Source organism: Melanotaenia boesemani, chromosome 24 (genome assembly GCF_017639745.1).
Source record: "Melanotaenia boesemani isolate fMelBoe1 chromosome 24, fMelBoe1.pri, whole genome shotgun sequence".
Classification (NCBI taxonomy): Eukaryota; Metazoa; Chordata; class Actinopteri; order Atheriniformes; family Melanotaeniidae; genus Melanotaenia; species Melanotaenia boesemani.
The window spans coordinates 17,020,488-17,033,519 of NC_055705.1; positions in this window are offsets into that span (position 1 = coordinate 17,020,488).

Below are 13,032 nucleotides of genomic sequence, written 5' to 3' on the forward strand. Positions count from 1 at the left end.
GGCATCCAAGTCCTGTGGTGGAAATAATTTACCAAGAGTCTCCACTCATTAGTTTTATTAGGAATCTTAAATTGTCACAGGACATCAGAATAAAACTAAGTAAAAAAGATGTGTTTAAACTTTATATCTACAAAGCCTGAGGAGAGGGAGGAAGTTCCAGATGGGAGGATGGACGAATCGACACTTCTGTGCCGAAGGCCGCCGTTATCTTGGTATAAAGCTAGTGGTGTCTGAACATTTTAGCACAGACTGTAACTTTTGCGAGCAGTTCAATACTTTTCCTGGTAAAAAAGTCAAATAGTGTTTTTCTTTGCATTCAAACCATTTGCATGAAGACATCCACACTTATACTTTTTTAAATTAAATAAAATAAAATTTCCATCGCAGCCCCACAACAAGAAATGAACACGAGGTGTGTTTCCATTACCCCTAAAATTGTGCAAAAGCTAAATATCGCAATAAAAAACTGGTAATGGAAACACCTACATTTCGAAAAAAGTTTTTACTCTCTCATGAGGTGATTTTTCAGACATGTCGATATAGAAGTATATCACAAAATGTAATGGAAACACTTCTCGCTTTTGTGCTGCACCGGACGTGACGTAGTGGGTCACATGACCAGTTCATCTCAAATAAAGATGGCGGCGTATGAGTAGACCCAGGAGGAGATGGAAATCTTTTTACGAATAATTAAAGAAAAATATTATATTCGTCATCCTTGATGGCAAACAACGGCGAAAGTTTTACAAAGATTTAGAAATCTCCATTCTCCTCAAAGTGGAGTCTTGTGGGACGAGATTTTACAAGAATAACGGCTAATGTGCTAAACACCTGCAAATCATAATTGCACTTTGTCGAAATGTTAGAACTATCGCTCTTATTTTGTGAAAAACTGTAATGGAAAAGCAGGTGATGTCATTCCTACAGCTTATTTACTTACAGCCTACATGAACCACAAACCCAAGCTCCCAAATTATTTCAGTGTCTTGCTTTAGTGTCAAGATAATGTCTTGCTTCAAAGCCTACATGTTAACCTTTAACCATGTTGTCATAGTGGGTATTGAGAACCAAGTTAGACTTCCATTCTGCATCAAATATTAGTTATTTGACCTGGTGCATCCTACTGGAAGCAGCCCTCAGAAGATGTCACACTGTGGTCATAAAGGAGTCGACTCAGCTCAGTTTGAACTTCAACAAATCATCTTGACCATATCTACATGACTAAATGCACTGAGTTGCTGCCATGTGATTGGCTGGTTAGATATTTATGCTACCAAATAATATAAAGAATAAGAAGTGCCTCCATGGCTATGAATAGACTAAGTCAAGGATGAAATATCTTTGACCGTTTAAAAGTTTAGATATCTAAATTTGAGTCTCAAACTTCAATTAGCTTGTTAGCTAGTTATCCAGTGCTTGACCCCATCATTATTGATCTGTGGATTGGCTTTTAAAGAGTCTTGCATGGAAGACTGTCTCTCAATCTGTCAAAACTAAAAACATTTTTGAAGGACAAATGGTTAAAAATCCCACAAAAACAATAACTGATATCATTATCCCACTTTTTCCAATTCTTTTTCTAAAAATGGTAGACTCAGCTACTTATCGTTGTGACACCCTGTTTGGCATTTAAGAGTGATGGGTTGATTGGTTTATTAAAACATGCTTTAGGATTCATAACTGATATGCAAAAAGAAACACAGCTGCAATAGGACATACTAACATGTTAAATGACCATGCAGGGTCCTTTTTCCTTTTCTGTGGTCTTTGAACAGTATCAAAATGAATCTTAGTTACTCATAAAGTGTTAAACTTACTTCTTTTCAAATAGCAGATGAAAAGCAGTCAGGATAAAAACATCACCAACCAAATGACTTGAACAAATGTTAGCCTGCCATGTACAGAAATGCAAACCTGAACTATGCTCCCTTCAGCTACATTGTCTTTTTGTTGCAAAGCTTCACATGTTTCTGTTTCTTCAGCTGAACAAATGTGACCATCGTCTTATGTTTCAGGCTGGGAGCTGATCCGGTGGCTTCACAGATCATTTCGCATATACTACAATGGCAGGGATAAACTGTATGTAAAGAGCCTTGTAAAAATAAAGATGCAAACCCAAAATGATTGCACATGGAAGTTTCAGCATATTCATTTACAGCTTCAAGGCAGGACATAATTCAATAAAAGCTGCGATGAATACAAGCAACGAAAGCAACATCGCATTTGAATTTGTTTAAAGGAAGCAGAGGTCAGCTCTGCTGCACGACATGGTGTATACCATCCGCTAGGCGTTTTTCAAGCTCTCCGTCAGCATCTCTCAGCTGTTGTTTTAAACTTTTTTTTTTTTTTTTTTTGGCAAGCACATAGAGATTTATGCCCCTTCAAGCGTCAGTTTCCTTTGTTTCCGTCGATGACTGGCTGGCTGTGGAGGCTTTGGAAAACAGGGGATTATTTTTCCAAAGACGGGATGTTATTTTCTAAAAAGAGGACATTGCATTCTTAAAAGCTGGCCTTCCTGAAAGGGAACATTATTTTGCCAGAAACATTCAAATTAAGACATGCACTGAGCTTCTTCTCTGTTTGCACACATCTGATTGCATGCACCTCATGGAAAGTTGAACTGTAAAATAATACACTGAACGGTTGCCACGGGGAACTGTCTGCCTTCAGGGTTGGTTTACTTGCCAACTGGCTGTTGGTGTATCAAATGACTGGGAGCATTACTCAAGATATATGATATATTGCATGGCTTAATGTGGAATGCACCTGAGAACCTCTACAAGCTATAAGATGTGTATTAAAGCAGCAGTATATAATATATATATATATATATATGGTGGTTGGAGGGATTAAAGTCAGTTTTACTGGGTGGATGTTTTTAATGGATAATTGCTGAATAGTTTAGCTTCTTTTGCTACTTCCCAACACACTGCAGCCCAATGAAAAATCCCAATTAAAAGCCCTGCCAACTGTGCAATCATCCATTTCTCGTATCCTGCTGGATATCAGATCACCGGTGGGCTTATGGATCAAAATAAAATTGAAACCCAGACAAACACACACACTGAGTATTGTCCTACTAACCCACTCTGTAGCCTCTGTGCATGTGTGGAGCCTGGGGAATGTGACTGCACAGCAGATCTGAGCCGACAGTCCTCTCAGCGGAACAGGCTCCAAGCTGCGAAGCCACAGTAGAAGAGAGGCCAGGCTCGACCTGCAGGACTCTAACCAGGTTTAACCACAGCTTGGGTAACATAACAAAGCCAAAAATTAATCTTGGATCACTTAATTAAATTTAAAGCCAAGGAAGAAAGTCACACCACTGTATGTCCAGCTTAGGAAACCTCTCCAACATAGCAGTGTTTAAATGCCAAGTTAATATAAAAAAGCTATAGCAAGCATGTGTTTCTCATCAGCTGGGATGCACATGCACGCGAGTGCATTCCTGCTTTGTCCTTGTCCCCCCTGGATCCAACATGTTTATTGACCAGAGCACGTCTGCTGAGAGATGGCAAATATAAGACGTGGCATATTTACCTGCTTCCAAGCAGACCAAAACAAATGCCATTTAGAAGGAGAAGTGCATACCTGAGGATTAAAACTGTTTAATTTGTTTGTATCTTAAATCTGTTTCTAATTAAAGAGCCTCATGGTAGACCTCTGCTTCACATGTGCTTTTCTAATTCTATTAGAGGAACTAGCTATCTACAGGTTTCCATTCAGGGCGTAGAAGAGAAGCTAATCTATGAAAACAAAATGTATTCTTGTTAAAATGTGAATCATTTTGGACCTTTGACCAACAAGAACTCTAGAGTCGTTTGTAGATTTTCATGTAAAGAAAATACCCCGAATAATAAACGTAGGCTAACGTTAGCGCTACGTTCCATTTTCCCAAACTGACACAACAGCGATTGGCTGAAAATTTTGGAGCAAGTCATTCATACAACGAGCGTCTTTACACTTCAATCTGTAGGTTTTTTAACCTCTTGGACATCTTTGGTTATGAAGTGATCACACAGAACTTTTATGGGGGTCACCTGAGGTCTGTATGAACATCTGGGATTGGGTAAGCCATGCTAGAATCCACATTAGTTATGATGCTGATTGTGCTTAAGATAATTTTCCAAAAGTTTATACATCTCAGGGGTCAAAGCTTTTAGATACCAAAGTCACAAAAGCACTGAACTTAACGTTAGGTTTAGTGGAGGTAACGCTACTCATGCCTAACAATGACTCAAACATGACATGGTTGTTTGTCTGAGTGTTTCAGAAACTACTGATCTACATGTATTCTCATGCACAACCATCTCAAGGATTTACAGAGAATGGTCTGAAATAGATACAAGATCCAGTGAGCAGCAGTTTTCTGGACCAAAATTTGTTGAAATCAGAGGTCATAGAAAAATGGGCAAACTGGTTGGAGATGATAGAAAGGCAACAGGAACTCAAACAAGCACTGGTTCCATCCAAGGTATGCAGAATATCATCTCTGAATGCACATATCCAACCTTTAAAGCAGAAGACCACACCGCAGAAGAACAGGAAACTGAGGCTACAGTTTACACAGACTCACCAAAACTGGACAATAGAAGATGGAAAAACGTTGCTGGTCTGATGAGTCTCCATTTCAGCTATTCGGTTGTAGTGTCCGAATTACATGAACATGAAAGCATGGATCCATCATGCCTCGTATCAACAGTTTAGTCCAGTGATTCCCAACCCTGGTCCTCAAGGCCCACAGTCATGCAGGTCATAGATGTCTCCCTGCTATGACACACCTGATTCAAAGTCATAGATCATTAGCAGATTTGTGCAGAGCTTGTCAGACAACCATTTATTTTGAATGAGGTGTGTTGCAGCATGAAACATCTAAGACCTGCAGGATAGTCGGCCTTGAGAACCAGGGTTGGGAGTCACTGGTTTAGACTTTGGTGGTGTAATGGTGTGGGGGGCACACCCCTAGTACCAACGTGGCCTGGTTTAACTACCACAGCCTACCTGAGTATTGATGCTGACCACGTCCATCCCTGTATGACCACAGTGTAGCATCTTCTGATGCTACTTCCAGCAGAATAAACCATGTCATAAAGCTCAAAGTTTACTGTAATAGCAAGTAGTAAGGTGGACCTAATAAAGTGGCTGGTGAGTGTCTGGTGTTTAGATAAGAGATAAATGGAATATGTGTAAACAGGCTGGTAAAAAGTTAAAAACAAGAATTCAAGTAATGTAGTAAATATTTATCGACTCTATTCAAATTATTCTCATTCATCTCGAAATCCAAGGGAAGGCAAAGGAAGATGAAGTTGTGGTTGTTTCCTGGAGGCAGTAAACTCCAGAACGTACTGAACCATAAAAAATCCCAGTAAAAACATTTCTTCTTTCATTTCTTGCCAGGAATAGTCAGAAAAACCCGGTCTCAGCTTGCAATAACTAACACTGTCAAAAAAGAACGTCGGCACGGCAACAGAGGAAGGTGATGACCTTAAATGTAATGACGTGTTTGCATTCTCACCCCGTCCTATTCCATTTATTTTTATTATTTCTTATCATTTGTCATGGAGAGGAGCAGAAGGATCGGTCCAAAACCAATACGCTGTGGTGTTCTTTCAAGTGGATTCAAGTCTTTTTACACAGAAAAGAGGAGAAGCAAGTGAAAATGCATTTTTAGCTTTTTGCTCTGGAAGAAACAAGACAAAATACCTACACCTTAGAGTTGAAAGGACAGAAAAAAACCCTCATAACCACCACCCACAAGACTTCCCCTGTCATACTTTCCACTAAGCATACTTTCCATATATTTTCTCATGACATAATCCAGCTCAAAGGTGTTTTTTCATGACAACCCATTCGTCTTGCTAATGTCACAACCCAGCTTGATTACTACCCCAAGCTCAAAATGTAATCCTTTTACTGTGTATTGGAACATAGGGGATGCTTTTCTCTGAATTTAGATCACTGTGTGCCTCCTCAGCTCTGCTGGCACTTTGTGTCTGTGTCTTTGATGATTTAAGAACAGTTACCAGAAGGCGGTAACATTTTCCTCTTCAAGATCCCTGTAGGAATTTATCCATACTTGTTCTGGTGGCAGAAAAGCACCTTGTAATTCCCCCTTGTCCCGTCCAAGACATCAGTCATCCTCGTGGTAAAGCTTTAAGTCACAAAAATGCTCCAAGTTGACCTGGAAAAGTAAACAAAAGCCAGTGGACGGGGAGGCAGAGTTCCCAGAAAGCTTTGCATCAAAACAAGCTTTGGCCCTGCTCTGACCTGTGGGCAGCCAGACGATGTCCGTCTGGTTTATATTTGTGGATATGAACACTTGTTTTTGTACAGTGATGTGAGTTTGCAGGGGGAACTGGTGATGCACTGCAGAATAGTTAGATTTTATTAGTCTGAATCATCTGAATTACCTAAGGATGAAGGTATAATAAGCTTAACTTTGATATGCAATGCCTTAATACCCACAGATAATGACTGTCTCAAAAAGGTATTAATATAGCTAAAGAAAAAAAAGTCTGTATAAGATTAAGATAAATGCCATTTATTTTAATACTAACCACTGCCAACTGCTTGAGGTTAATATTTATTTTTACAAGTAAATATGTGCCATTAACAAAGGCTACGGAGGCCTGTAAAGACTAAAAACCATTTCCAGAATGTCATTATAAAACCTTCCACGGTTAAAAAGTTATTCCTTCTTGGCCTGTCGCAGCTGCAGCACTTGAACTCTGGTCACTGCTGCCCTGATATTCCACAAACAGAAACTCTGCAGCCAAATCAAACCAAACAAATAAGACTTTAGGTCAGGAAATGTTTCTGTGTGCATCTGATAAATGACTCCCCAGAGAAACCTACAGAGAAACACAACTGATCACATCAACCAATGGTTTTTACTTTCATGGCAAGATGATAAGCATAGAAAGACAAGAGTAATATTGCCCCTTAAATTACTATTTGAATTACTGGTTTTTTTCTTTCTTTTTCTTTTTATGATTTTTGATTAATAAGCAGTTTTACAGTTGGCTCTCTCACAGGTGTGAGTGCTGCTTATTTATATAAATAATGCATGTGAACTGATATAAGAGAAATAAAATGCATGATTTATTCTTTTTAATATGCCCCATACTTCTCATACCATAAGTCAGATCATATATTTTAACCATCAGGCCCCATTTGGCGATCATTTTAGGACCGAACAGTAACAAATTATCTTAAAACGGTACCCGGGACACAGATTAAAGGTGGAGAGGATCATAGAGAGAGAGGAAGGAGAGGTTCATTGTAAACTGCATGCATGCTGTCTCACAAACACAGGCCAACACACCAACCAACAAGGACTGTTGGTCCTGTACAAAGTAGTATTTGTGGCTTTTTGCCAGATTTCATAATAGTATGATTCATATTTTCCAAATACACAGAGTAAACTGAGTCTGGTTTCTGAGACCTTCCACAGACTGATGTATTGACTGTCTGAGCAGCTGCTGCAGGCTGGAAAAGCCCCCCTCTCTCCTCAGACAAGACATCAACTCAGAAACAATGCATAAGTACTCTTACATAGACACTGAATGCATTATGCACACGCACACTCACCTTGTTCTCCAGCTAAGCTGTGAACTGTAATTACTGATATTGCTGTCATTTGAGCCTTCAACCAACAGCTCAGAGCCATTTCTCTAAATTCCAGCACTGTCAGTGATGACAGCTCATGTCTGCTACATCTGATGCCTTGATGACCTGCAATTGCTCCCATCCTCACTGAGTGGCATGTCCGTCATCCTTTTCTTCTTTTGTATGTGTCTGTAAGACATCATGGGGCTGCTGCAGCAAATGCAAGTTTAAAGAAAGAACTCGAAGCTCTGCAGAGGTGAAACTGACAGCGTAATAATGTAGCTGCTGCATCAACTGACACCAATTTTGGGGTTTGGGCTTTGCCTCAGAGTGCAGCAGCAAAAGCCAACTATAAAAACTTTACTGACATCCTCATCAGAAAAAAAGATTTGGTCAATATTTGTTTTATTTAACACGATTACTCACTACTCAGTACCCTCTAAACTAGTGTTGTCGGTTTACATTTTAGTTTAGGTCCACATACTTTAACTCCAGTGGGCCGGACCAGTAATGTAACAACATAATAACCTATAAATAATACAAACTTCACGTTTTCCTCTTTGTTTTAGTACAAAGAAGAACGAGTACATAAAATGTTTACATTTAAGGAACTGTCCTTTTAGAAAACATCTCAAAAAATGTTTTTGGAGCAAAATAATAAAATAAAAAGGGCAGTTTCAACAATATTTTGCCTTAATTACACATTTACTCTTTCTTTTTTTACTTCTATTTTACCAGGTAAGTCATATTGAGATTACAAAATATCTTTTTTAAAGGAGCCCTGGCCAAGACAGCAGCAGTCAAAATTCACTGAACATTACATCATTTTGTTATTATATTTATTTATGAATTTTAGTTTTATTCATGTTTAAAAATTATATTATATATACACTTTATTTAGAACAAGTATACAATATTGTTAGATTTTATAAAAAACATATACAAATCAATTTTATATTTAAAATGTTATTAAATAACATATTTTCTATTTTCATCTATATAATTTATTTACCTGTTTTACTCATTTATTTAAAAAAAAAAGCCCAAACATTTAATCACAGGTATCTGGAACCTAAAAATACCAGATTTTTACATGAAAGTGAACTAAAAAAATTTCCAGAGGGAAATTACAAAATATTGTGCTTAATACATGATATCATAATATTGATTAATATGATTTTACAAACATTATGATTAAAAAATCACATCATAATACAAATTGAAGTCACGTCTATTAGGTAAGATGGGAATAAAAGATATTTCTCACGCATCCCTGGAGTTTCTCTAAGCACTCCAAGGGGTACATAAATAGTTTTCTTAAGTCAGGTTTGGTTTTTAATCAGTGTGTTTCAGTAAAACGTGAAAATGTTGAACATTTTACAGTTTTGTACTTATAGCCGACACAAACATAATCAATGTGTGATATGACAGAATTATTTGTTTGAAGCTGAAATAAAAATTTGATATTTTGCATTGCCCCAGCAAGAATGAAGCAACATATAGGACAAGGCAAAACAAAGTCTTTGGCCTTTAATGGATCATCCTGGGCCACTAAATGAACTCCCATCATTAAAGCGCTTGCTGTTCCTCAGTCTTTGCTTGGTATGCTGACAGATTGACGTGTCAGACGTTCTCTTAGCGTGCAGCTGGGAACACAACTTCATTTCACTCTCAAGCCCTGGGCAGGAAAATACACCGTCACCACTCACTTGCTAAGACACATACCAAAGGCTTGGGGGGGGTGTAAGGGCTTCAGCAGCAAAGCAGCACAGTGGTGAAAGATTTGTTGAAGATGAGACATAATGCTATTGTGGAAGCAAGTCAAGAGTGAAAGGAAGGAAGGATGTACAGAAATGATGTCCTGACAGATGAATAGAGGAATTTAAGATGGAAAGAAGAGAAGAGAGACGACAAAGAGGGAGAGCAGGAACCTGAATGAGGCCAAACTTTCAGTTTTGCAGGTTATTGAAGACTGTGTGTGGTCCTGCCTGTCAGCGCCATTCTCAGAGCCCAGTTATCTGTCAGTTGGCCTGTGGTTTGCATCAGTATATTTTCAACATATTTCATTTTCTGGTTTCACAGGCAGTCTGTTTTGTTTTACCCCTGCTGACCTGAGAAAATGGTTTTCCACACCCTGCCTTGTCTGACTCATTTAAGCCAGGAGGCAGAGAAGGTTAAGTGCTCTGCCTCCTGGGGCGCTTAGGTGACACTTACGTCATTATTCATTCACTCTCTGGGTGATTTTTACAATCCGTGGTTCTACATTAGTTGTTTCCAGGACCACGAACCAGACTTTCCCTTAATGAACTTAGCAGCTGACTCTGAGGTTATTGTTCTGATTAAGTCTAGATTTGTGTTAAGCTGTTAACAAGAAGCTCTGAAAAACTCAGCTGAGGATAGGTCACTGGAATCCATCATAGTCCTCCCATGCTATTGCTGTAAGTGTCACTATTGTCACATAAAACCTCAACAACCTTCCTCATTCAATCTCACAGCCTTGTTGCATTATAGTCAAAAATGCGCAGGAATGTTATCTACGTGTTGCAAACATGATTCGTCTCGACTCAACAGTCAGATTTGCTGTAAATGTATCAGGTTTGTGGAAGGAAACCTGAAAAGCTGCAGCCTCAGGGGGATCCGGGATAGCCACGTGGATGCTGTACCTTCAGAACATGAAGCAAATACCTCTGAGAGCACTTTCCTCATTTAGTGTCTTTATCAAGTTACAGCAGGTTTTTCAGTCAAATACAGAAAGTTGAAGAATTCAGGAGTGGATGTATTTTTTCAACTGTCATGCTGAGAGAAAGGAGGATGATTTGTTTTGACGTTTATGGATAGCCGCCAGGGGTTGGAAAGAGTAGAATCCAGCGTGGTATTTCTGTCAGTGTGCACAGGAAAATGCACGCTTACTTTCTCTTGTGGCTGCAAGGACAACTGCTCAGACTGTACCAATGGCCATGAGGCCTGTTTGAGTTTGGATGCAGAAAATTCCCAACATCTTATCAGTTTTTGTGGCATGTCAAAGCTGCAGGTTGGCTTAACATTTTTTATTTAAACAAAAGGCTAAATCCTGTGCATCTTAAGCATGTATACTTTAATCTCCAATAAGCTGCCAAAAAACTGCTTCCACACAACAAGAAAAGCTAAAATTTTCATTACCAGAAAACAACACAAGAGACAAAATGTCAACAGCTCAGTTTGAGTTGAAGGCCAGAGAGTTTGCATTCCCTTTCCCCTCTTAATGTGGAGGGGAAGACAGCTCCGCAGTTCTGTCACCCCTTGTTTTAACCTGGACAACCAGAAGCTTTTAGCAGAAATCAAAGTTCTGGAAGAAGTTGGTACAGTTTAAACTTATTAAAGTTAAGAAGGTGCTAACCCATTCAAACACTTAAGGACTAATAATAAAATTTTAAAATCCACTTGTGAACCGGGAGCCAGTGCAGAGAAGCTAAAATTGGTGTGTTATGATCACATTTACATGACCCTGTTAAGAGTTGAGCAGCTGTGTTTTGAACTTGGTTGCAGGTGAGACAGCAGAGGTTGACTTAAACCCTAACAGGGTCTCGTCTCAATGAGACGAAAGCATGAATCACTTCCTAAAATTAGAAAATGAGAAGAATGGTTTGAATTTAAAAAGGATTCTTGACTGCATTTATCTGTTTATCAAATAATAATTCATAATCTAACAATGTTTTTTAGCTGAAGTTATGTCAGGGTTAAATGGGTCCAAGGTGGATGCTCTGATTGGCACAGATATTTGGGGGCCCAAATAACAAGAAATAAAATTTTGTGTCATCTAAGATTTACCCACTAGTGTCACTACACCAGTTTGAAGTCAATCCTAAAGCAGTTATAAAATTAGTGATGCCTTTAAAACTATTTATATTACACTGGTAAATGTTTTTGTCCAAATGCAAAAACAAAGCTATGAAGGGCCATTAACCTAATGTTAGCATGATGCTATGTAGCAGTGCTAATGTAATTCTCTGGTAGCACTAGATTATATTTAAGATGATGAGGAAATACATCAATATATTAAAATGAAACCATTGTCATATTTAGTTTTTTTAGTAAGATTTTCATATTGGTGCTGAAAATAAAGAAGAATAATCTAAGAGTATCTCAGTATCCAAGTTACTTAGCGCTAACTAAGCTAGAGCTACATTCACAAGTTTAATCTAAACAGGAAGCTAGCAAGGCTGGAAGTTCATTTTAAAGTCAGCTACAGCATGAAAATGTGGAGAAATATAGCCTGTAACCAGACAGCTAACATGCAGCTAGCCAAACAAGGATCCAATCTAACACCACCACCAGACAATAAATCAGAACCGAACCCAAATCAAGCACCACATACTGCACCCCAAAACAACCACCTTGCCTTACTATTAAATATTTCATGGAAATATTTTATTTCTAATATCTCTAAAATTACCAGCAGTGTATGTGAGTGTGTGTGTTAGAGACAATAACACAATTTTCCTTTCTTAGTATATGGCCCTTCCCCTGATAAAGTCTTGCTAAAACTTGTACTGCAGATTTCAGATGTTTTCCTGCTCCAACATACCTGATTCAAACCAAATGGATCCAATAGCTTGTTGCCAAGTTCTGCACAATGGCATTAATTAATCAGGTGTGTTGAAACAGGGAAACATCTGAAATCTGCAGTACTTTAACCCTTGAGGATAAAAGTTGCCTATTCCTGCTTTAGGGGTACATAAATTTAAGTATCATCTTCCTAAAAGTGAAAAGGAACTCCACGTTATGGTAAGAATGGGACCTAGAGGAAGCATATAACAATAGAAGGACTGGATCAGGGATAGACCTCTGGTGGAGAAGAGCTGCAGAGAAGGAGAATTCTTCCATCTAAACAGAAAAGCCTCTGTTTAAATATGACTTAACCATCCTAAAGCTGTTCCTTTTACCCCAACAGATAGTTTCAGTTTAGAAATTAAGATACTGTGGTCAACAGTATCAAAGGCAGCACTGGGATCTAAAGGAACTAAAATGGATGAGACTCCAGAACTAACAGCTAGCAGAAAAAAAGTCAACTTAGTAGATGTTTTTCATTACATTACAGAAAGAAAATTACTTTAATCAGACCACGATGATGAGTAGGTCAGACATATCACCCTATAAAACCTTGTAAACCATTAGCATCCAGACTGATTTCACGCCGGTTTATCAGCCAACTAGAGCAAAGACCAGTCTCTGAACTTTGCTCAGTCAGCTGCCAGGGTCTGAATCAAACCCCAGTGTGGAATAATCCAGTATTCATTAACATTGACTAATGGAATGGAAAATGAGATGAGCGTGGAGGACTTAGAGTTGAAATATTTACTCCTGAAACTGAGGCTCCTTAAATTCCACAGAAATATTAAAAGCTGCATGTCTACAGTCAAAGATGCAGCATGAGAATATCTAAGTTAT